The sequence below is a fragment of the Microcaecilia unicolor genome, chromosome 1 (genome assembly GCF_901765095.1).
Source record: "Microcaecilia unicolor chromosome 1, aMicUni1.1, whole genome shotgun sequence".
Lineage (NCBI taxonomy): Eukaryota > Metazoa > Chordata > Amphibia > Gymnophiona > Siphonopidae > Microcaecilia > Microcaecilia unicolor.
In genome coordinates, this window is record NC_044031.1 from 229,442,797 (window position 1) to 229,467,648 (window position 24,852).

The window sequence follows — 24,852 nt, forward strand, 5'->3', positions numbered from 1 at the left end:
GCCTGTGCCTGCAGTGGGAATCGAACCCAGTTCCCCAGGACCAAAGTCCACCACTCTAACCACTAGGCCACTCCTCCACTTCATCAAAGCAATCCCTAGATAGGGCGGGAACAAGCCACACCACGCGCAAGCACTTGTGCTCCAAAAAGCGCGTCCCTCCTGGCAGCCACATCCAGCCTGTAATGACAGGCAAAAGAGAGCTTAGAAGCCCAAGTAGCTGCACTGCATATCTCTTGAAGAGAGAGTGCTCCCGTCTCAGCCCAAGAGGAAGAAATCGCTCTTGTGGAATGTGCGTTAAAGGCGTCAGGCGAAGGCCGGCCAGATAGCAGATATGCAGAAAAAAATGGCTTCCTTAAGCCAACGGGCTATAGTGGCTTTAGATGCTGGAGACCCTCTGCGAGGACCTGACAACAATAGAAAAAGGTGATCAGAGGTCCTGAAAGCATTTGACATCTGCAGATACTGCAACAGAGTCCAGAAGGTGCAACTGTCCAAAAGAATCCGGAAACTCCTCCCTAGAAAAGGAGGGCAGATAAATAGGCTGGTTTAGGTGAAACGCTGAAACCACCTTAGGCAGGAAGGAAGGCACTGTACATACCGTAACTCCGGACTCTGAGAATTGCAGAAATGGGTCTTGACAGGACAGCGCCTGGAGCTCAGACACCCGTCTCGCCAATGTAATGGCCATCAAAAAGACTGTCTTTAAAGTCACATCCTTCTCCGAAGCTCGCCTCAGCGGCTCGAAGGGCGAACACTGAAGAGCCTTTAATACTAGCCCCAGGTTCCAAGCCGGACAAGGGGCCTGCACGGGAGGCCGGAGCCGAAGCACCCCTCTAAGAAACCGTGCAATGTCCGGATGCGCAGCCAGGGAGAGGCCCGAGACCTTCCCCTGAAAACATGCCAACGCTGCCACTTGAACACGCAGGGAATTATAGGCCAAGCCTTTTTGTATACCATCCTGCAAAAAGTTAAATATCGGCGAGACAGAAGCCCGCATGGGTGTGATCACTTTAGAAACACACCCTGCCTCAAACTGGCGCCAGATCCGAGCTTAGGCAATGGAAGTGGAAAGCTTGCGGGCCCGCAAGAGAGTGGAGATGACCTTGTTAGAATAGCCCTTGTCTCTCAATTGCGCCTTCTCAATAGCCATGCCGTAAGACCAAAACGACATGGATCCTCCATGGTCACTGGGCCCTGCATCAATAGGTTCGGTACCAGAGGCAAAGGAAGGGGAGCCTCCACCAGCATCCGCCAGAGGTCCGCATACCACGGCCACCTGGGCCAATCCGGGGCAATGAGGATCACCACTCCTTGAAGCAGCCAAATTCGCAGGAGGAGTCGCCCTATTAAGGGCCAAGGAGGGAACACATACAGGAGGCCCGGGGACCAGGGTTGAGCTAAGGCATCCAACCCCGCTGAGCGAGGATCTCTCCATCTGCTGAAAAGGGACAGGACTGTGGCATTTGTGCTTGAGACCATAAGATCCGCTACGGGCGTTCCCCATTTGGCACAGATCTGAAGGAACACTTCATCTGCCAGTTCCCACTCCGCATTGTCGATTTGAGACCTGCTTAGAAAATCGGCTTGCATGTTGCTCTGACCTGCTATGTGAGCTGCTGAAAGAAGCTGCAGATGTAGCTCGGCCCAGTGGCATATCTGAGCGGCCTCTGCGGCCCATGCTTGACAGTGAGTGCCGCCTTGTCGATTTATGTAGGCCACTGCTGTCGTGTTGTCCGAAAGAACTCTGATATAGGTAAAAAGTGGGATGTTTGACCCCGGAAATACCAATCCTGGAGACAATATCATAAAAAATTCTTTATTGAAGAAAAGACTCGACACAACTGTTGTGTTTCGGCCTACAGGCCTGCATCAGGAGTCTACCGCTATGACGTAGCGTATATGAATCTGAAATGCCTGAAACACGATTTGGTCCGTGTGACGAACCCAGGGCCGTGCCTAGGGTCTCTGGCGCCCCCCTGCAGACTATCAGTTGGCGCCCCCCCCCCCCCCCCCCATGTGGCATCGCCTTTCTCTCTTCTCCCACCCTGCCTCCTTTTTTCAGCCCATTACCATAAAAGGTGAATGACAAGGGCTGTAGAATTTAGGCTTTAAAGTAGAAAATGACATGGGGACAAAGTTTGTCCCCTGTCACCGTCCCATCATTCTCTATTCCATGCATCAAATTATTTTCTCTCTCGGCTCCAGATTTAGTGGACTGCGACTCTTTAAACAGCAGTTTTCAAACCATTTCATTATTGAAGTAACTATATAATTACAGTCCCTGGTTTCCTGACTCTGCAGATATAAAAATTCATATGGAAATAATCTACTGCTGTAGAGAGACTACTTCCATGTTAATATTTTCATGTAAAAACGCTGCATTTTTACATTAATAAAAATGTGACATGAAAAGCAAGTAAACATTTATCAAAAACATACTGTCAGGTTCTCAGGTTCAGAGCCCGCGGGGCCGGGCTCTGGAGCAAACGTGAGCCCTTGGGCTGCTGACGAGGAGCGACAGCAGCAGGCAAAACCCACCAACCAACGCTGGGCAAGCACACCGACACCAGCAGGAACTGCAGGCACCGCCCAGCGAGCCGGAACACATGGACTGGAACACGGGACTGGAATTCCCCGGACTGGAGGACACAGGACTGGAACCCCGGACTGGAATCCCCGAACAGGAGGACACCGGACTGGTCCACACAGCTTCACCTGCACTTAGCTACTAAGCCCCCCAGAAGTTGAGCTCCTGGGTTCGAGTAGCCGGTAGGACTTACTAGATACCGGATGACACAGGGACCAGGACTGGAAACAGAAGTGCTCCTAAACCTAAACTGATCTACGTGCTCCCAAGCCCTAAACCAGCAGGAGTGTTCCTAACAGTAAACTGACAAAAGGACTTCCTAAGCCCTATACTAAACAGGAGCTCCTAAGCCCTGCTCAAGAAAGGGACTTCCTAAGCCCTAAACTAACAGAGCAGGGAACTAAACACAAAGCTAACACAGGTGCTACTAAGCACCAAGCTACAAGCAGAGCTCTACACTAATAAGCTAAACACAAAACTACCAAGCTACCTAAGCACTGCTCTAGCAAGCTAGATACAACTAACAAGGTGCTTCCTAAGCACTACTCTGGCAAGCAACCAGAAGAGCTCCTAGCACTAAAAGGGAAGACAGGGAAGCCCAAGGAAAAAGCAGGGAAGCTAACACATAAGCCAAAAGTGCTTCTAAAGCACCAAACACCAACAGCAAAGACTGCAATGCTCCCAATAGCACAAACACCAGAAGTACTTCTAACAGCAAACTCTGCAGTGTTCCTAACAACACCAAACCCTGAAGTACTTCTATCAGCAACAGAGCTTCCAAAGCCCTACACACAGCAATGCTTCCAAAACCAAGAGGGAAAAGCAGGGGAACCATAAGGGAAAAGCAGGAAAGCTAAACACACAGTCACCAGTGCACACTGCACTAACACTAACCTGGACCTTAGCAAAAGCAAGCAGGGAAACTAGACACAAAGTCAGAAGTGCACACTGCACCACCCTACCTAAAGCAAACACCACCGTTGCAAAGGCTCTGAAGGAAACAACACCACTTCCTTATCAAGGCCCTCCCTGATGATGTCACACTCCCTAGACCCAGGCAACAGCACACTGAAACCCAGAGAGGCCCAACCCACACCAATGCAGCACCGTGAAACACTTGAAGCCAGTACACCCAAAGAGAGGTAGAGCAACTCAGGCAACATACACAGGTGCAGTATATGAAACAATTAGAGCCATGCTGCTGGAAGCTGCCAGCACAGAGAGACAGAGGAGCCAGCTCAGAAAGGACAGAGAAAAGAAACAGAAGCCAGCTAAGAAGCTGACCCCCAGGAAAGAGGTAAGTTTGAGAGGGGTTCTGACCCCAATCATAACACATACATTTCCAATACTTCAAGAGGTTTTTGCTGATTGTGGATTTGATTTGAGACAGAAGATACGTTAACTATTTTTTGAAGTTAAAAATGTAATAAAAATTAATGAAACAAAAAGAAAATGCTAAACTTTGTCCTGAATAAAGAAACATAAGCACATTTCAGTCCCTCGAAGAACACATGAAAAAACCAATGGACTGCATTAGGGGCTTATAGCCCATTTAGTTATGTTTAAACAAAAAAGATCTGCATGAAACAAATTATTTATTTTTATTTTGACTTATAAACCACTTGCCCCTGAAACATGTACAAAACAGAATAATCCATTTGTGTATCTAAAAGGTAAACTAGTACAAAACAGATGAAGATATGATTCCATGTGCCTCAATGAAAGGAAAGTTTAATTTTACTTTAATTTACTTTCAATATATTTAATTTCAATATATTTCCATCTTTATAACACCAGGCTTCCCAACAACAGTAAAGATGAACCCACCAGGAATTAGGATATCCTCACTGAAACTGTAATCTGTATTGTATAGAGAACAGTGTATAAAAATGAGCGCACAATACAGAGTTTATAACTAGTTCTGCTACCAGCTACAATAATTTTTTAAGCAGTTTTAGAGATAGGGAACTAAAAACAAATAGTTTATCCTTTTGTATCAACATATTTGTAAAACTTCCTCCTAAAGAAATCATAGAACTAACTTTATTCTGCCACTCTGTATGTATGGATTACCCCATTGGAAGTGGGATTTTAAATTTGTATTTAGCTCTCGCCTTTCTCAGTAGTTCACTAGGGATCATCATCATACATGCTCCTGGGCGACAACTTTTAAATTATAGTGCACCGAAGAGCAAGGGAATTGTGGCCATTGGAAAAATCAATCCAATAAATCGATTTGCATAATTTTTAAATGCCGCGTTACAGGTTACACGAATGGAGAAGAAAGCGTGTAAAAAAATAGTTTGGGGACTTGCAGCGCTTTTTCCGTGGCCCATTCCTAATATAGCTGGTAGCACCTGGGTCCAGAACAGAAACTCTCCTCTGATTTGCACTGCCATATTCTGAGGACACTTCAAGCCTAAGATTTCAGTGCCTTCAGCCACAGTCCAGGAAAATCATCGAGTAGCCAACGTCTAATATCGAAGGCCATAAACCGAGAGATCATAAAGATGGTTTTATAGGGCATCTTCCGCTAGCCTGCTTTCTCCTGACTATACCGGGTGTTATTTTCCCCCCATCTGGTCTATACAGTACTGAAGGACAGGGGTCAGAGTGCTAATTAAAAATAGGCTCACTATGAAACCCTTAAATACATACATATTTGAGTTTCCAGTGGAGCTCCTGGACTTTGGCTGCTGTGGTTTTTTGAGCAGGAATGAAGCCTGAGCCTGCTGTTGTTTTGGCTTTAGCTGTTCCAGTGAACTGATCTAACCTCCTCCTTGGGCCCGCTCACCTCTGACGCAGCTTCCTGTTTTCGGCAAGGCGGGATGTCAGACTGAAAGGGAGGGAAAACGGACCTTAAGTTGCAGAGGGAGAGGAGGCGACTCGCAATGTGCTCCGCATCCGCGAGCCCGCGCATGCGCATATGCGCCGATGCGCCAACGCGGTAAAGTTAATTTTTTTTAAATTTTAAAATTCAACTGGACGGCAGCGCCGCGGCCGGCGCCCTTGAAGGCAGGTGCCCCCCTGCGGCGCTTACCCGGCTTACCGGGTTGGCACGGCCCTGGACGAACCAAACGTAAAGTGATTGGCTATATTACAAAAGTGGTCTTGAAAAAGACCTTTCGTGGTAAGCTTGTCCGTAGCGGGTCACTAGGCATTTCAGATTCATATACGCTACGTCATAGCGGTAGACTCCTGATGTAGGCCTGTAGGCCAAAATACAACAGTTGTGTCGAGTCTTTTCTTCAATAAAGAAGTTTTTATGATATTGTGTCCAGGATTTGTATTTCCATGGTTAAACATCCCACTTTTTACCTATATCTGTGTTTTCCCATGGGGCGTTCGAGTTCTCCGCTTGATTGTGGATTTTTTTTTGTCCGAAAGAACTCTGACAGCCAGTCCCTCCAGAGTCTTGTGAAAGGCCAGAAAAGCCTGGAATATCGCTCTCAGTTCCAAGCGATTGATGGACCACCCCGTTTCCTCGGGTGTCCACAGACCCTGGAAATAGCTTCCCTGGCAATGTGCTCCCCAGCCCCTCAGGCTGGCATCCGCTACCACCAGGCACCAATCAGGAAGCGCTAGCGGCATTCCTCGCCGCAGCGTGCTGTCTGAAAGCCACCACTCCATACTGAGTCGGGCCGCAGGGAGCCACGTGAGTCTGCGTTGATAATCCTGGGACATAGGAGACCATCGTTAAAGCAGGGCAATCTACAGAGGTCTCATGTGCGCTCTCGCCCATGGCACCACTTCCAAGGTGGCCGTCATCAACTCCAACAGCTGGACAAAGTCCCAAGCTCACGGGCGAGGCATCTTCAGGAGCAGACAGACCTGATTCTGAAGCTTGCACCGACTTAGATTGGGAATATTGATAACCCAGCCCAGAGATTGCAGTACGGAGACCACTCTGGCTGTTACATGACGACTGTCTTCTGCAGAGTCCGCTCTGATGAGCCAGTCTTCGAGGTACAGGTGAACCCGGATACCCTCTCGCCTGAGAAAGGCAGCTACTACCACCATTACCTTGGAAAAGGTGTGGGGAGCTGAGGTGAGGCCAAAAGGCAAGGCCTGAAACTGGAAATATTTTCCAAATACCACAAAACGTAGGAACCGTTGGTGCGGGGGCCATATAGGAATGTGCAAGTAAGCTTCTTTTAGGTCCAGAGACGTGAGGAGCTCTCCTGGCTGTACTGCCGCAATGACGGAGCGCAGGGTTTCCATGTGAAAATGCCGCACTCCTAGTGACTTGCTGACTTTCTTTAAGTCGAGAATGGGCCAAAAGACCCGCCTTTTCGCGGCACCACAGAAGAAATGGAGTAATGACCGCAGCCGTGTTCGGCGGGTGTCACGTTTTCCAAAAGCAGGAACTAGGATTGTGAGCCCTTGGGCCACAGTGGCAGGCAAAACCACCCCACACAGGGATAAGGCAGAACTCTGACAAGGCCAGCTAGACTTCACCTAGACTTAGCCACCGTTCCTCAGGAGTTGAGCCCCTGAGTGCAGGTGGCCGGCAGGACTTACTGGACAAGGCTGGAACTGGATACCAGCTGGATACACACAGGGACTACAGCACACCAGGAGGCTCGGCAGAAAACTAGACTAGGACTCTCAGACAAGGGACAGATCTGAAAGCTGCAAGCAGCCACTGAAACAGGGAACAAACACAGAGAGATAAGAGACAGAACTGAAAGCTGTAAGCAGCCACTGAAACAAGAGACAAACAACCTAGCACTAGACAAGGACATACAAACAAGAGCAAGACTGGGAACAAGCAATACAGTAAACAAGCAGTACAGAACACAAAGCTACACAAAGACTAAACTAGAATCAGGCAAGAATACAGACTATAAACTGGACTAGGCAGAAGTGCAGCAAGCACCAACAAACCAGGGCCTTAGGTGATGCAAAGGCAAAGCAGAGAGTTTCAAAATGGCTAATAAGCCCAGCAGCAGCTGAGGCTCAACTGCAGCAATCACCAGGCAACTATGGGTGCTGTGAAGGCTCAAACAAAACAAGCAGGTCTGACAGGCCGGAAGATCCGGACCGGACTAGGCTGAAGTCTGGAATGGGAAACAGCACACAGACAATCCAATGCAGCCAGCACACAGAGACAGAACCAACACAGGAAGAACAGACAGAAGCCAGCTCAGAAGCCGACTGCCAGAAATACGGTGAATCTGAGAGGGATCACGGCCACAGATGTGACAGCAGGAGGCACAGGGATCACTGCTCCAAGGTGCAACAAGACTTGTAAGGTCTCCTCTACCGCCGCCCATTTGACGGCAGTGCCGCATCGGGACTCCACAAACATCTCTCTCACCAGGGCACCAAAATCCAATCGGTAACCTTCTCTGATCAGGTCCAGGACCCACTGATCTGAGGTAATCTTGGTCCACTCCTCGAGAAAGAGGGAAAGGCGTCCTCATACAGCTGCAAAGGAGGAGTGGACCGACGTCCCATCATTGTGGAGGGCGGCCCTGAACTCCTGGCCTTGAGCCTGCCACTGCGGAGCGTTTGTCCGAGCGAAAGGAGTTCCTTTGCTGAAAGCGGGCACGTTGAGTAAACCCAGCAGAGCGCCCCAGGCGATACCTTCTAGCTTCACAGAAGCGAGGTCTGGAGGAGGAGGTAACCAACTGACCCTTGGAAGAAGGCCGCGGCCTATCCTCAGGTAACCGCTGGGGTTTAGCATCCCCAGGTCTTTAACAATCTTCACCAACTCCTCTCCATAACAGAAGGCCCCGAAAGGGCAACTTCGCCAGCCTTTGCTTAGAGGCCATGTCAGCCGCCCAATGCCGTAGCCATAGAAGGCGGCAGGCGGACACCGCCACAGACATCTGTTTAGCCGAAGCTCTGACCAGATCATAGAGGGCGTCAGCTAAAAATGACAAGGCCGACTCCGTGCGCGATGCAACCTTAGCGAGGGACTCCGCACCATCCATGGGCTGTTCCACTGCCTGTTGTAACCAAGAGAGGCAGGCTCGAGCAGCATAAGAACTGCAAACAGACACCCTTAAGGCTAGGCCCGAAATCTCTAAGGACCGTTTTAGCGCTGATTCCAGCCGCTGGTCCTGAATGTCCATCAGGGCAACCCCTCCCTCTACTGGGATGGAGGTCTTTCTTGTCACTGCCGTGACCAAGGCATCCTCTTTAGGCAACCCAAAACGGGCCAAGTGCTCCTCACTCAGAGGGTGACGATGCCCCATCGCCCTGGCACTTTCAAGGGCCCCTCGGGGTCAGCCCATTGAGCAGAAATAAGCTCTTGGATGGAGTCATGCAAAGGAAAGGCACGAGCAGGCATCTTAGTACTCGCCATCCTCGGATTACCAGAGAAGGCCTCGTCTTGAACAGGGTCATCAATAGAGATGGCCTGTAAGGCATCAGAGATAAGTGCTGGCAGCTCAACGCGGTGGAAATTCCGAACCGCAGTGGGATCATCCAGATCCAGTGGCAAACCGGCACCTTACTCTGGTTCCTCAGACCACAAAGGCCTGCCAGATCCCTCAGAGTCCGCACAGCCCGACCACGGGGGAAGGAAGGGGGGGGGAAAGGGAGGTGCGCCACTCTCCGACGGGGAATTTACCTGTCTATGCTTAGCGTGCATCCAACGCTCAGGGGCATCCATGTCTGATATCAGCCCCGGGCCATCATCAGTCGGAGGGGGACCAGGTAGCAACGCAGTGTCAGACACTTGCGGCAGAGCTCTTTTCAGCATGAAGGCTTTATGTAAAATAAGCACAAATTCGGAGGAGAAAAACTTGCCCTGACCTCCCGTCTCCGAATTAGGAGCCACGGGGAACAGAGCTCCTCTGGTAGTCTCGGCCCGAGGCGCCCCTCCGCAACCATGGGGGTCGAGCCATGCAGCGCTTCCAAGATGGCACCCGCTGCCAGCTTCATCAAGCGGGAAGAATCATTGCTCGCCATGGTCATACTGGCTCTATCGTCTAAACAGCACGTTTTACAGAGCCCCGCTGCTGATCTGCGCTTGCCACAACTCCCTCAGCAGCCATCGCTGAAAAAAGGCGGAATAAAATTCAAAATGGCGGCTTCGCACAAAAATCACCCCGACTGGAAAGCCATCCGCGGGCCCTCCCTGGAGGAGCTGAGTATCACTCTTACCTCAAAGGACCGAGTCCACGAGCTCCGGTCACACTGCACAGTCAGGAAAAGCCTCAGAAACAGCAGCGCTGAAAAGCGCGGGGTTTTTTTTAATGTTGAGAGGAAAGTTGGAGGCAAACAGCTACAGAGGAACTCCAGAGGCAGAAGAGGGTGGGAAAGGCAGGGAAAGGGTGAACTTATATGTCTGCATCCACACAGGGGGGGTGGGAAAGGCAGGGAAAGGGCGAACCTATATGCCTGCATCCACCCCGGGGGGACGGTAAGGCAGGGAAAGGGCGAACCTTTAAAGTGGGCTCCACTTAGCCACAACACCCCTGCTACAACTGGCAAAAGCACAGGAGCCACCCCAGGCAGAAACTTGAAGGAGCTGAACAAGCTGCATCCAACCCTGCTGGGAGATAGAGAAATACTGAGAGGCAGATGGAGCTAGCTGTCCTAGAGGCACTATGTTTTTCAGTGTTCTCTATCTCCCCCTGCTGGTAGGTGGACACAACCCATTCATAATGGATTCATCTGCTGCTGATGACAAGGAATGTGCCTTGAAGTGCATGCGAGCAGATCTACCCTTCAGAATGTAAGCCAAATAAATAGCCTCCTTAAGTCATCGAGCCACTGTCACTTTGGAGGCCAGCAAACACTTCCGGGGTCCCGCAGAATAGACATCCCTGGAAAAAGAAGGAAGAAACACAGTCTAATTGACACGAAAAGGAAATACAATCTTTGGCAAAAAGGATGGAACTATCTGTATGGGAACTCCTGAGTCAGAAAAGCGATCTCTAAAAAAAAGAGAGCCTGAAGCTCTGAAACTCTCTGTGCCAACGAAACGGCAACTAGAAATACTGCCTTTAAAGGAAGATCTTTGGTAGTTGCTAAACAAAGGGGCTCGAAGGAGGCCGACTTAAGAGCTTTAAAAACCACTTGAAGACTCTACTGAGGACAAATATTGCAGAGAGGGGGACGCAGATGATCGACTCCCTTGAGGAATCACACTATATCAGGGTGAGCAGCCAATGAGATTCTATATCTTGCCTTTATGACACGTCAACGCTGCCACCTGAACCTTGAGTGAATTGAGAGCCAAGCCTTTTTTAAATCCCTCTTGAAGGAAGGATAAAACAAAGTGAAACTGTGTGTGGGGCAGTAGTCCTGTGCGCATCACTGCTGGCTTTCCTTCCCCCATATGATGTAACTTCCTGTTTCGAGGAAAGAGGATGAGGGAAGCCGGCAGCAACATACACAGGACTACAGCCCCGGACATGGTTTCACTTTGTTTTTGCAGCCGCTAGGGGATGGGGAGAGCAAGCCAGAGGTACAGCATGGAAGCTTGCGGCTCCTCCAGACCGCCACAACAGGGGAGGAGAAGTTACTGGTTGGTGCCTAATGTCCTTATCCCTGCCCATAAATATTTCAACCAAACAGACAGACATATCTCAGTAATCCAAAACATGAAAACGGTAAAATTATGTATCATACCTGATAATTTTCTTTCCATTAATCATAGCTGATCAAGCCATAGACTGGTGGGTTGTGTCCATCTACCAGCAGGTGGAGATAGAGAGCAATCCTTTTGCCTCCCTATATGTGGTCATGTGCTGCCGGAAACTCCTCAGTTTGTCGATATCAAAGCTCCATCCGCAGGACTCAGCACTTAGAGAATTACACCAACAAAGGGACACTCTGCCCAGCTCACCACCGCCGAAACGGGGGAGGGGAATCAACCCAGCTCATCCCCACACAAGAGGGGGAGGGGAATCCGTCTAGCTCATCCCCGCGGAGCGGGGAAGGGACACCACACCCGCCGATGCGGGGGGATCTGGCTTATCCTGCAACCGCAACCGCGGGAGGAGCTGACTGACCCTAACACCGCCGAAGCGGGAGGGGTACAAAGCTGCCCTACAGCCGCACGAAGCGGGAGGGAGCACCGGCAGAATTTAGGTCTCAATCCAGCCCCGAAAAACGGAGGGGAGAGGAATACAGCAGCTCACTGTAACACAAAATCGTCTCAACTCCTGAAGAATCCAATTGAAAAAACTTGAACACGAAGTCCTCCTGAACAGGAACTGAAGACTAAACTTGAACCTGAAATGCAACCAGAATATAAACAGTACAGATATCTGGGAGGGGCTATGGATTGATCAGCTATGATTAATGGAAAGAAAATTATCAGGTATGATACATAATTTTACCTTACATATCATCATGCTGATCAATCCATAGACTGGTGGGATGTACCGAAGCAGTACTCACCCAGGGCGGGAAATAGAAATCCCTGACTGCAACACTGAAGCTCCAAACCGGGCCTCCGCCCGAGCAGCCACAGTCAAGCGGTAATGTCTGGAGAAGGTATGAGCCGATGCCCAAGTTGCCGCCCTACAAATCTCTTCCAAGGAAACAGAACCGGCCTCTGCTATCGAGGCCGCCTGTGCTCTAGTGGAGTGAGCCTTCAGCTGGATAGGCGGCACCTTCCCCGCGGCCACATAAGCCGCTGCAATGGTTTCCTTGACCCATCGTGCTACTGTAGGCTTGGCAGCCTGCAGACCCTTACGAGGACCTGCGAACAGCACAAACAGATGATCCGACTTCCGGAAATCATTGGTCACTTCCAAGTATCTGATGATGACTCGTCTCACATCTAGATATTTGAGAGCAGAGTACTCCTCTGGGTAGTCCTCCCTACGAAAGGAGGGTAAAAAGAGCTGCTGATTCACATGGAAGCGAGAAACAGTCTTGGGCAGGAAGGAAGGCAGTGTGCGAATAGACATTCCTGCCTCAGTGAACTGCAGAAAGGGCTCTCGACATGATAGCACCTGGAGCTCAGAAACTCTTCTGGCTGAAGTGATAGCCACCAAAAAGACTGCTTTCAACGTCAGGTCTTTCAGAGATGCCCTCGACAAGAGTTCAAAAGGCGGCTTCTGCAAGGCTCTTAGCACTAGACTGAGATTCCACGCAGGCACCACCGAACGCAGAGGAGGGCGTAGGTGATTAACTCCCTTGAGAAAGCGCACCACATCTGGCTGCGAGGCCAGGGAAGCACCCTTCAGGCGACCCCTGAAGCAAGTCAGAGCCGCTACCTGGACTTTAAGGGAACTGAGCGACAGGCCTTTCTCCAGACCTTCTTGCAGGAACGCCAACACTGAAGAAATTGGAGCAGTGAAGGGAGAAAGAAAGCCTGCCTCACACCACGATGCAAAGGTACGCCAAACCCTGGCATAAGCAGTAGAAGTAGAGCGCTTCCTCGCTCTCAGCATAGCGGCAATGACCTTGTCCGAGAAGCCCTTCTTCCTCAGACGCTGCCGCTCAATAGCCAGGCCGTAAGACCAAAGGGGGAGAGATCCTCCATCGCCACGGGACCTTGATGCAACAGGCCCTGCTCCGCTGGCAGCCGCAGAGGACCATCCACTGAGAGCCTGATCAAGTCCGCATACCAGGGACGTCTGGGCCAGTCCAGACCCACCAGGATTATCCGGCCCGGATGCTTTGCCACCCGGTCTAGCACCCTGCCCAACATGGGCCAGGGCGGGAACACATAGAGAAGCTCCTGTGTCAGCCACTGTTGGAGAAGAGCATCTACTCTCAGAGATCGAGGGTCCTGTCCTCTGCTGAAAAAGCGCGGCACTTGGCAATTGGCCGATGACGCCATCAGATCTAGGCTCGGCTGGCCCCAGCGCTTCGTGATGTCCAAGAACGCCTGAGCCGATAGCTGCCACTCTCCGGGATCCAAGATATGGCGACTGAGAAAGTCCGCCTTGACATTCATGACTCCCGCAATGTGGGCCGCCGACAGCTGTTCCAGCTTTGCTTCCGCCCACTGGCATAGATTCATGGCCTCCTTGGCTAGAGGGGCGCTCTTGGTACCTCCCTGGCGATTGACATAGGCCACAGCCGTGGCATTGTCCAACAGGACCCGTACTGGCTTCAACGCCAGTACCAGGAGAAACTCCAAAAGCGCCAACCGAATGGCTCTGAGTTCCAGGAGGTTGATAGACCACTTTGCCTCTGCAGGAGACCAGAGCCCCTGCGCTGTCCTTCCCAAGCAGTGGGCTCCCCAGCCCGTCAAAGTGGCGTCCGTCGTGACAACCCACTTCGGGGTCAAAAGAGGCATTCCTGCGGACAACTTGTCTGTCCTCAGCCACCAGCTGAGCGCCTTGCGCACTGCTGGGTCCAAGGGAAGGCGCACAGCGTAATCCTCTGACACTGGAGTCCAGCGCTGCAGAAGAGAGTGTTGTACTGGTCTCATATGAGCCCTGGCCCAGGACACTACTTCCATCGTTGCCGTCATAGAGCCCAACAGCTGCACATAGTCCCAAGCCCGAAGAGGAGAGGCTACTAGGAACTGGTCCACCTGAGCCTGAAGCTTGACAATCCGATTGTCTGGCAGGAACACTCTGCCCACTTGGGTGTCGAAACGAACTCCCAGATACTCCAGGGACTGAGTCCGGCGCAGCTGGCTTTTCTCCCAGTTGATGATCCACCCCAGGGAGCTCAAAAGAGCAATCACCTGGTCTAAAGCTCTGCCGCACTCTGCATAAGAGGGGGCTCGGATCAACCAGTCGTCCAGATAAGGATGGACTTGTACTCCTTCCTTTCGTAGGAAGGCCGCGATGACCACCATTACTTTGGAGAAAGTCCGCGGAGCAGTAGCCAACCCGAACGGGAGGGCTCTGAACTGGAAGTGTCGGCCCAGGACTGCAAAACGCAGAAAGCGTTGATGAGGAGGCCAGATGGGAATATGCAAGTAAGCTTCCTTGATGTCCAAGGATGCCAGGAACTCCCCTGCCTTCATTGCCGCTATAACAGAGCAGAGAGTCTCCATTCGGAAGTGCCGAACTTTCAAGGCCCGATTGACCCCTTTGAGGTCGAGGATAGGCCGTACCGAACCTCCTTTCTTTGGTACCACAAAGTAAATGGAGTAACGTCCCTTGCCAAGCTGATCTTCTGGCACCGGAACGACCGCACCCAGGCGGATGAGATTGTCCAAAGTCTGCTGCACTGCCACAGCTTTGACCGGAGACTTGCAGGGAGAGTGCACAAACCTGTCTCTTAAGGGTCAGCAGAACTCTAGCTTGTAGCCGTCTCTGATGACTTCCAGCACCCAAGCGTCTGAAGTTACCCTGGTCCACTCGCCCAGAAACGAGGACAGGCGTCCTCCAATCTGCTCTGGGCCATGGACCAGGGCCCTGTCATTGGGTACGAGACCCTGGGGGAGGATCGGAGGACGCACCTCCGGGACGGCGGTCTCTGCGAAAGGAATGCTGCTTGGGGGAGAAGTTCCTCTTGAAGGAAGAGGGGGCAGAGGAGCCCGACTTGCCCGGGCGATACCGACGGGCTTCCTGAAACCGTCCTTTGGAGGAACCGGAGCGGGCACCACTGGCTCGAGCCCTGACCTCTGGTAACCTCTTGCCCTTAGACGTGCCGAGATCGGTCACAATTTTGTCCAGCTCGACCCCAAAGAGCAGCTTGCCTTTAAAAGGCAACTTAGCCAGGCGAGACTTAGAGGCGTGGTCAGCAGACCAATGCTTCAGCCAAAGCCAACGCCGTGCAGAGACTGTCTGAGCCATGCCTTTAGCCGAGGCTCTCAAGACATCATACAGCAAGTCTGCCAAGTAGGCCAAGCCCGATTCCAGGGCCGGCCAATCAGCCCTCAAGGAAGGATCCGAGGGGGAAGCCCGCTGCACAATCGTCAGGCACGCCCTGGCCACATAGGAGCCGCAAACTGAGGCCTGCAAACTTAAAGCAGCCGCCTCGAAGGACGACCTTAAAGCCGCCTCCAATCTTCTGTTTTGGGCGTCCTTTAGGGCCGTGCCACCTTCCACCGGCAACACCGTTTTCTTAGTCACCGCAGTGATTAAAGAATCCACAGTAGGCCAAAGAAAGGCCTCCCGTTCACCTTCAGGCAGAGGATAGAAGCGGGACATAGCCCTAGCCACTTTCAGGCTCGCTTCTGGGACATCCCATTGAGCCGAAATCAAGGTGTGCATGGCCTCATGTACGTGGAAGGTTCTAGGCGGGCGCTTCGTCCCCAGCATAATGGCAGAGGCTGAGGGAGAGACGTCCTCCGGAGAGGAAATCTTCAAAATGCTCATGGCCTGCACTAACAGGTTGGGCAAATCCTCTGAGCGAAAGATCCGCGCTGCAGAGGGGTCATCCGCTCCATCCGAGCGGGAATCCGTCTCCTCCAAGGAATCCCCAAAGGACCGTTGGGAGAACTCAGATACGCTGCCCTCATCTACATCAGAGGAGACAGAGTCCTCTAGGGCCTGGAAATCCACCCGAGGGCGTTTGCTTCCGGAGGCCTCAACCCCTTTATTGGACAGGGGAGCAGGGGCAGCGTTTTGCATAAGGAAAGCCTGATGCAGCAGCAAAATGAACTCAGGGGAGAAACCCCCCAGACTGTGCACTTCTGCAGCCTGGGCCACGGCCCTAGACACACCCTCAACTGGCGCTCACAAGAGCGGGGGAAAAACATGCTGCGCATCCAAAATGGCGTCCAGCGCGAAACTCCGAGGAGCAGCGCGGGAAAAACGGCACTTAACTTTGGCCGCTTTCTTGCCGTCGCCCGAATCAAGGGCGACCATAGCATTAACGTCTCCCACCTCGAGGGCGACCCAAGAAGAAGCCGTCCGAGCAGAGTGGCCGGCCAAAATGGGGGGGGCGAGCAGCGGGGGATGGGTGTTTATGGCGGGAAAAACCGCCGCACCGGAGGAAGAACCGGGACACTGACCGGCCTCCAAACTGATGCCCAAAGAAGGCGATTCAGGTTTTGAAATCCCCGCTAGACGCGCACACGCGGTCCATGGAGCGATTCTTCGTGCCCTCGCCCTCCGACGCCATAGGCCACGTGGAGACTGATTGGGGAACCCCCTGCCCGCTACAAAAGGTAAAAATTACCTGCTTCTCGCTCCAAGCTGTAACGAACTGGTGTCCCAGTGAGCAACTGCAATAAATGCTGATATAAACGTTGAAATAAACGCCCTTAAAGGACGTTCAAATTTTTTTTTTTTTTAACGGAGCCAGCGGGAGGGGGGAGAAAAGGAGGGACCTGGCACCACCAGGTTTGCACTTGCTCAAGAAGAGCCCTCAACCCCAGGTACTCAACAAAACCTAAGGATTAGGCTTGGAGACCTAGCCAGAGCTGCTGCTGTGTGTGACCACCACCTGCTGAGATAGAGAACATACTGAGGAGTTTCCGGCAGCACATGACCACATATAGGGAGGCAAAAAGATTGCTCTCTATCTCCACCTGCTGGTAGATGGACACAACCCACCAGTCTATGGATTGATCAGCATGATGATATGGAAATGTAAATTACCATACTGCACATACAAAGATCAATAAAAATGCTTATGATTTTAAGCAGTATATCCACTTATTAGTTTCATTTGGCATTTCTCTGTATGGCATGGGTGTTTTCTTATGATCAATATGTGGATGGTGTTTTGATTTCCAACTCTTTTCACTAGTCAGAATCAGATCAGGCGTTCAGGGTTTGCTTCTTTGAGATTGAGAGCTGTACACCCCTATTTTGACGAGGCCACGTTGCACACATTTCTACATTCTTTGCTAGTTTCAAACTTAGATTATGGCAATGTGGTTTATATGGGTTTGTTTTATGTATTAAGGCGTTTACGTACCATTCGGAATACTGGAATTAGGCAGCTGGGAGGCTTGACTAGAAGAGTTCATGTGACCCCCATTATATGTTAAATTTCATTGGCTTCCAGTTGAGTTTAGGCAGTGGTTTAAGATGTTAACCATGGTGCATTAGGTGTTTTATACTGGGAAGCCTGGATATTTGCTTGCACTGCTCAAGCCTTACATTCCCTCTAAGGCGTTGAGATCTAGTGATGTAGCATTGTTGTATTCCCATCTCAGGCCCAGGCTTGTATACTGGGAAGCCTGAGTATTTGTCTGCCCTGCTCAAACCTTATGTTCTCTCTAGGGCGTTGAGATCTAGTGATGCAGCATTGCATTATTCCCATCACAGTCCCAGGCTCATTTATCTTCCTTTAGGGAGTGTGGGGCTTTTTTTTGGTATGCCCCCTCGTCTATGGAATCAGCTCCTATTGGAGATACAAGAGGAACAGTCATAAGCAGTTTAAAGTTGAAAACCCACTTTTTTTTCAAAATTTTTAGGGCTGGAGGCTTGATTGAATTTGGAGAAGGCAGCCTGTAAGTTTGTAAGTTCATAAGTCTGTAAGACTAACCCCCCGTTTACAAAGCCGCGCAGCAATGCATGTGCTGTGTCGACATTACCACACCACTGGCCACTAGTACAGCTTTGTAAACAGGGGATGTAAGTTTGTAAGTCTGGGAGATTGGATGAATTGACTGTATCTTACCTGAAAGCTTTTTTATTCTATTTTTAATTGGCATTCTATGTTTTATTGTAAACCACTCTGACTTGTTTAACAAAATAGGGTGGTATATCAAGTATTTTAAACTATTAACTTTATACTTGGTCTTGGTGCTGGCATGTTCAGGGTCCTCAATTCTATTCTAGTTTCCACTGTGTCATGAAGGTGACACTTTACAGCTCACTAGTAAAAGAGGCCCGTTTCCAACAGAAAGGAAACGGGCACCAACGAGGTTCCAGGGCCCCCTCCCTCCCTCCTCCGAGTTCCAGCCCCCCTCCCCTCTGAGTTCCATGCCCCCTACCTGCCTCCCTCCCTCCGAGTTCCAGGCTCCGCTCCCCTTCGAATTCCAGGACAGAAGCGAAAGCGAAGGCAGTGTGAAGCACCATGCTGTGCCTGCTCACCTTGACTGTTGCTGGCGGACCAGGAGGTAAAAAGTTTTAAAGAACAGCCGGCACTTACGAAGCGGAGGGGCAGCCGCACACCTCCTGCTTGCACTCGGAGGCCACAGAGAGAGAGGGAGGCTCGGGGCGGTGAAACTCGGAGAGGGGGGGCATGGAACTTGGAGGACAGGGGGGGTCGTAGACCCCGGTTGCAAGTGGAAGGAGGGAGGTAGGGGGTCATTGAACTCGGAGGGGCGATTCTGTACTCACCTCCGGTGGCTGGTGCTGGGTTCCCTTCCCTCTCACTTCCCATTGGTCCGCCCTGTGATGTCATCCCCAGGGCGGACCAACGGGAACTGTGTTACGAACCCAGGCATCCAGACGGAGGTGCAAATTATTATAAAGGATAATGGAAACTGAGGCTCATGTACACTGACAAGATGCTGAATATATAGTACCGTGATCTGACAAGGGGCTTTGAACATTTTTATCAAGGCATACGGGATCTCAGAACTGTGAACATATATATAATATTATTTCTAAGGAGAACAAAATGCGTAGTAGAGTGGACTGTTGGTTAGGATGGGCAGACTAGAGAGGAAGCAGTTGTATTCTGACTGAAGTGAAGTCCATAGAAAATATACAAACTTTTTTTTATACTTTTAATATATTCAGACAAAATACAGAATAAAAAACACCAGAGACATGTTCTATTTACAGTAAGTAAATCAACTCTAACCCTTTTATAGGGAGCATCAAAGCATGAGGAAAAAAGCCTCCTAAAAACAAAATGAGAGCCCCATTTACCAGCTGTGATAATAAGTTCTCATGCACTAACAATGACACCACAAGAGTTATTAACGTACATTAAAGCCATTAAGACACTTAGTAATTACTAAGTTCCAGGCACAACGCTAGTAACTCTGGCTGTGAGTTTTGGGATTTACTATGTGATAAACCTATGCTATCACATGTTTTTAGACATAGCACAGTTAATATTTAAATAGCTTGTGTCGTGTCTGGCCTAATAAATCAGACACTACGTGTGAATTAATGAGCTGTGTCAAATGCAAATATAGACAAATCAGCTCATTACAATAGAGCAGCACTGCTAATGGCAATACTGTGAGAGTCCTGCAACTTTATGATAGTTAGCTATATCTTTAGAGGTGTAAAGATTCCCCTGAGAATACAGCCAAGCTAAGATGATTTAAAGAGCTACAAGGCCCCACTGAAGTGCCTCCTTCAAACTTTCTCCACAGCAGTGGCGTAGCTACGTGGGGCCTGAGGGGGCCGGGGCCCCCCGCAGATTCACCCCAGGACCCCCCTCCCGGCGAACCCGCCCCCCGCCGCCGCCTACCTTACTTTTGCTGGCGGGGATCCCACTCCCCGCCAGCCGACGTCTTCACAGTCCTTCCTGCACTTCAATTTGTTTGCTGACGTCCTGCACGTAATTATACGTGCAGGACGTCAGCAAACAAATTGAAGAGCGGAAGCGACTAAGAAGAAGACGTCGGCTGGCGGGGAGTGGGATCCCGCCAGCAAAAGTAAAGGTAGGCGGCGGCGGGGGCGGGTTCGCGGCGGGAGGGGGGGGCGGCAATGTCGGCGGTGGGGGGAGGGCTAAAATGTGCCCCCTCCCCCCGGGCTCGGACCCCTCTCCCACGGAAGGCTGGCTACGCCCCTGCTCCACAGTGCTATCTATATACAATAGGCAAAGCGAAATTCCCCTTATACTCCCTACTCTCCTGGCATATGCAGTAACCCTCCCCAGGAAGCCCTTACACTGGATGCCAAACTCTGCTCCACCAATTTTCAAAATAGCATCCTGTCCCTGTGCTGGCTTCCAGGTATCCCCTGCCCCCCCCTCCCAATCTGCACACTTCTGTGGGTCTGAAAAGGACAGATATCACCTCCAGCTGATATTGTGATCCAAAATGGCACTGACCTCTAGCTCTTTTTTATTCCACAAGACATTATTAGTACACATGCAACACATAAGATAGCATAAAGATTCTTATATACCACATCTAATCAGTAGCTCAGAACGGTTTAAAAAGTTTTTAAAAAATAGAAATCATTGTGTCAAGTCCGGGGCTTTGTCCACAGGAGAGAAGGGGTAACTTGCTCTTGGAATGTCCCGATGTTGTGGATTTTTAATTTGTATTTCTGTACTTTACATGCTTGTGCATTTGTTGACTGTTGTATTTTTTCCGCATCTGAATCCCAAAAAAGTACAAAACATTTTATGCTGCTTATCCCAAAAAATAGTGGATTTCCCCAAGTCCCATTTAATAAGGGACTTTTCCTTATTTCGTCTGATCCAAAAACCGAGCCATATCTACATCTGTGGTTCGCCAGACGCACTAATAAAGTTTTTGATAAGATTCCACAAAGCAATTTCCTATTCTAAATCAGTATAATGCCATCCTCCACTCTCATCCCTCAACTTTCTGAATGAGGGAGCGTCCTCTTCTTGCAAGCAGATAATGGGCCAGCATTGCACTAGATTATTGGCAAATTCAAAATATTGCTGCTTGAGCTTAGTCTCATAAAATCCACCTCTGCCCATCTGTAAATGTGCTATTTTTCCCTCTCACCTTGGGTTTAGGTTCTAACCCATATCTGTGGTGTAGGGTTCCTTTTGTGCCTCTGTTCTAGGTAAAATAACCTCTTTTGTAAGGTGAATGACAGCTGGCCTTTTTCCCTTTTCTTACGTGTCTCCCACTTAATCAAAGCACCCCTCACCACTACCTTCAGTGCATCCTTTACCTCCCCATTATCATTAAAACATTGGAATTCCTGAATAGTACTCCGATTATCTTCCTGCACTTTCATTGAGTCTCCAGACTCCTGGTCTCCTACATTGGCCCAACCCAAGAAATTTAATCCACATTGGCGCATGATCAGAAACGCAAATAGTCTCTATCTCAGCAGCCCCCACCATATACCATCCATTGCGATGCACCCATAGCCCATCTATCCGGAAATACATCTGAGCTGCGAGTAAAAGGTGTAATCCGGCTGAACCCCATGCATCAACCTCCAACAAGCCACCACTTCCAACCCCTTTAAAAATTGTAGCAATGCCTTCCTCCCAGGGGCCACTACTACTATTTAACATTCTAGAAAGCGCTACTAGGGTACGCAGCGATGTACAGTAACAAAGAAGGACAGTCCCTGCTCAAAGGAGCTTACAATCTAATGGACACATGTGAAGGACAGCTTACAATCTAATGGACAGTATGAGCTGACAGTCAAATTGGGCAGTCTAGATTCTGGGTAGAGGTGAAATGGTTCGGTGCCGAGGGTAACATTGAGGGATGGCTTTGAGCAAGGATTTGAAGATGGGCAGGGAGGGGGCTTGGCGTATGGGATGAGGAAGTTTATATCCAAGCATAGGGAGAGGCAAGGCAGAAAGGGCGGAGCCTGGAGTTGGCGATGGTGGAGAAGGTTACAGAGGGAGGGATTTGTCCTGTGAGCGGAGGTTTCGGGTAGGAGCGTACGGGGAGATAAGGATTTTAGTCAATGTCAGCTCCTTCCCCTGTAGCCACCCTCTAATACCCACACAATGTCCCCTAGTATCTCGAAACACCTCTTTAATCACAAGACAACAAGTTTGTCTGATCAAAATAGCCACTTCCCCCCCCCCCCCCACCTCCTCCCCCCCCCCCATCTTTTTTGGTCCTGTTCCATGATGTACCACCACTTCCCGAAAAGGCTTACGACTCAGCAAGTGAATATTCCTCAGCCTTAAATGTGTTTCTTGCAAAAATGTAACATCCCACTTCAGCCTATCCAACTCCTTAAATACTCTACTGCGTTGCCCCTGGTTATTTAACCCATTCACATTCCATGTGCCCACTAACAACATATCCCCGTTCTCCTCTTCCACCTCCATATGTCCTTTCACCGCCCCCCAAAACGTTCTCTGCCCTCTTCCCTGCCCCCCAACCCACTCTACTCTGCTCCCTCTTACCCCCGACCCCTCCCCCATCCTCCCCTTCCTTGTAGCTGACCTGTCAGAAAATCAGTCATCACACTAGGAATCCACACCCTCTTCCAGAACTTTAACCTTTCCAACGCTAATCCCTATCCCTCCCACCACCCTACTTGCACCCACGTTTATTACATTCAAACACCCCACACTCAACTCCCCCACTAATTCAGGCAATTCAACACGAGTCCACACAAATCTGTATTCCTTCAGGACGCTTGCTTGCCAGAAGTCTTTCCTCGATTCCCCACTTTCTGCAATACCGAATCCGTTCTGGGCTCACCGGCGATCTCCCGTCTCTCCGGCTGATCTGGAACATCTCTGCACTCTAGAGAGCGCAATGCTGACCATGCCTCATCCGGAGTCTGAACTTTACGCAATTTGCCATCCACTGTTAGCCACATTCCAAACGAGAAGAGTCACTTATACCTAATCCCTTTTGATCTCATGAATTTTGTGGCTTCTCGGAAGAAAAGACACATTTGCAATGTAGACCAGGCCAAATCCTGAAATGGAAAAATTAGTTTATTACCTGATAATTTTCTTTATTAGTCCCAACAGATCAATCCAGAGATGAGTGGGTTATGTCCCCCTACCAGCAGGCGGAGAAAGAGAGAACCTCATACTCTTGGTATATGTAGACCTGTGCAGCCAGCTTAGTCCCAGTATTGTCGATACCAAAGCAACTGAAGAAGAAAAAACAATCCAATATTAACTCCCACTCCTGCTTTCATAGAACCCTCATAGGTTCTGCCTCTGCACTGGCGGGGAGGGAAACCACCCAATTGGGGAGTGGAATTGAGAAAGTACTCCATTCTCTGTAGCTTACGTGCGCTCAGCAGCGGTCCCTGAGAAAAGACCAAACCGCAAGAGTCATGTCCCCTGAAGTCAAGGGAAATCATATAAAGAAGAGAAAAAATGCAAACCAAACCCAGTAAAGGGCGGGCCTCTGGATTGATCTGTTGGGACTAATGGAAAGAAAATGAGTCAGGTAATAAACTAATTTTTCCTTCCATAGCGTACCACAGATCATCCAGAGATGAGTGGGATGTACCAAAGCATCCCAAATGTAGGGAGGGATCACCAAATAGACAAAGACCCCAGAAAAAACACACTCGTACCGAACTTCCAAAACAGAGGCCGGATCAGAGACCAACTCCAAGAGGACTCACCAACACGAAATGAAATGAAAGAGATGCCCCAGAACTTGCCAACAAGGCCCCCGACTCCTAAAACAGAACAACTCGAACATAAAAAGCCTGAGGCAAGAAGGGAAGAAAGCTCCGCAAGTCCTGAAAGAATATATAGCTGCTAGCCATAACCCCCAACGACGGAGCTAAAACGGCGACTCTGGAACCGAGAAAACTATGTCCAGAATTCAGCACAGGAACTGAGCCCTATATAAAACGACAGAACTGATGGAAGAAACAATCTGTGCCCAACATGCAGCACAAGTGCAGCGTACCGCATGGAGCAAGAATACTCAGTCAACGTACGAAAACGGAGCCGTGCTACAACTACCGTGAAAACACTGCGCCCAGCACGCAGTGCGGAAGCTGAACTTCATAGCTGCTAAGCACTGCGCTCAACATGTAGCGCAAAGCTGCATTCAAAAAGCAGCGATACAGCTACACTCAACCTCCACAGATGACGCCACACTACAACAAAGTCTCCTCACTCAGCATACTGCAATGTAATCTCGCTAAGTATACCTCGAAGGAGCCGATCTCCAATGTGTCCAACAGACAGCGATGGCTCCACACTAACCATACAGCGCTGAAGCTAAGCTCAATCGCCATGCAGCACCCATGTGCAACCCATCGCTATGAATCTATGTTCCAAAATTAGCGATGAAGCTGTGCCCCCCCATGCAGCGATGGAGCCATACTCCATGTCACCATGGAGCTGTGCGGAACCTGCAATGACGGATCGCTGCGCTCCACAGGCCGCGACAGATCGCTGCCCTCCACAGGCTGCGACGGATCTCTGCCCTCCACAGGCTGCGACGGATCACTGCCCTCCACATGCTGCGATGGAGCTGTGCCGAACCAGAGGAGCTGGAGTTGTGCTTAGCATGCGGCAATGAAGCTGTGTTTAATATGCGACCATGCAGCAAAGGAAAGGAGTCAACACCCAACATGCAGTAACGGAGCCGCACTCAAAATGCGGTGAAGCAGCTTCGCTCATCCTGCAGCGATGGATCTGCGCTCAACATGCGACAAATACGCTGCGCCCCAGATGCGGCGAAGGAGTTGCACCCCAGATGCTGAGAAGGAGCTGTGCTCCACATGCAGCTAAGAATACCCGCGAGGGAGCTGCGCTCAACTTGCAGCAAAGGAGATGCGTACAACTCGCCTAGATCCAAGGAAATAGCCACCGAAAAAGGTGCTCCCTGAAGGCCAACAAAAAAGAGCCTAACT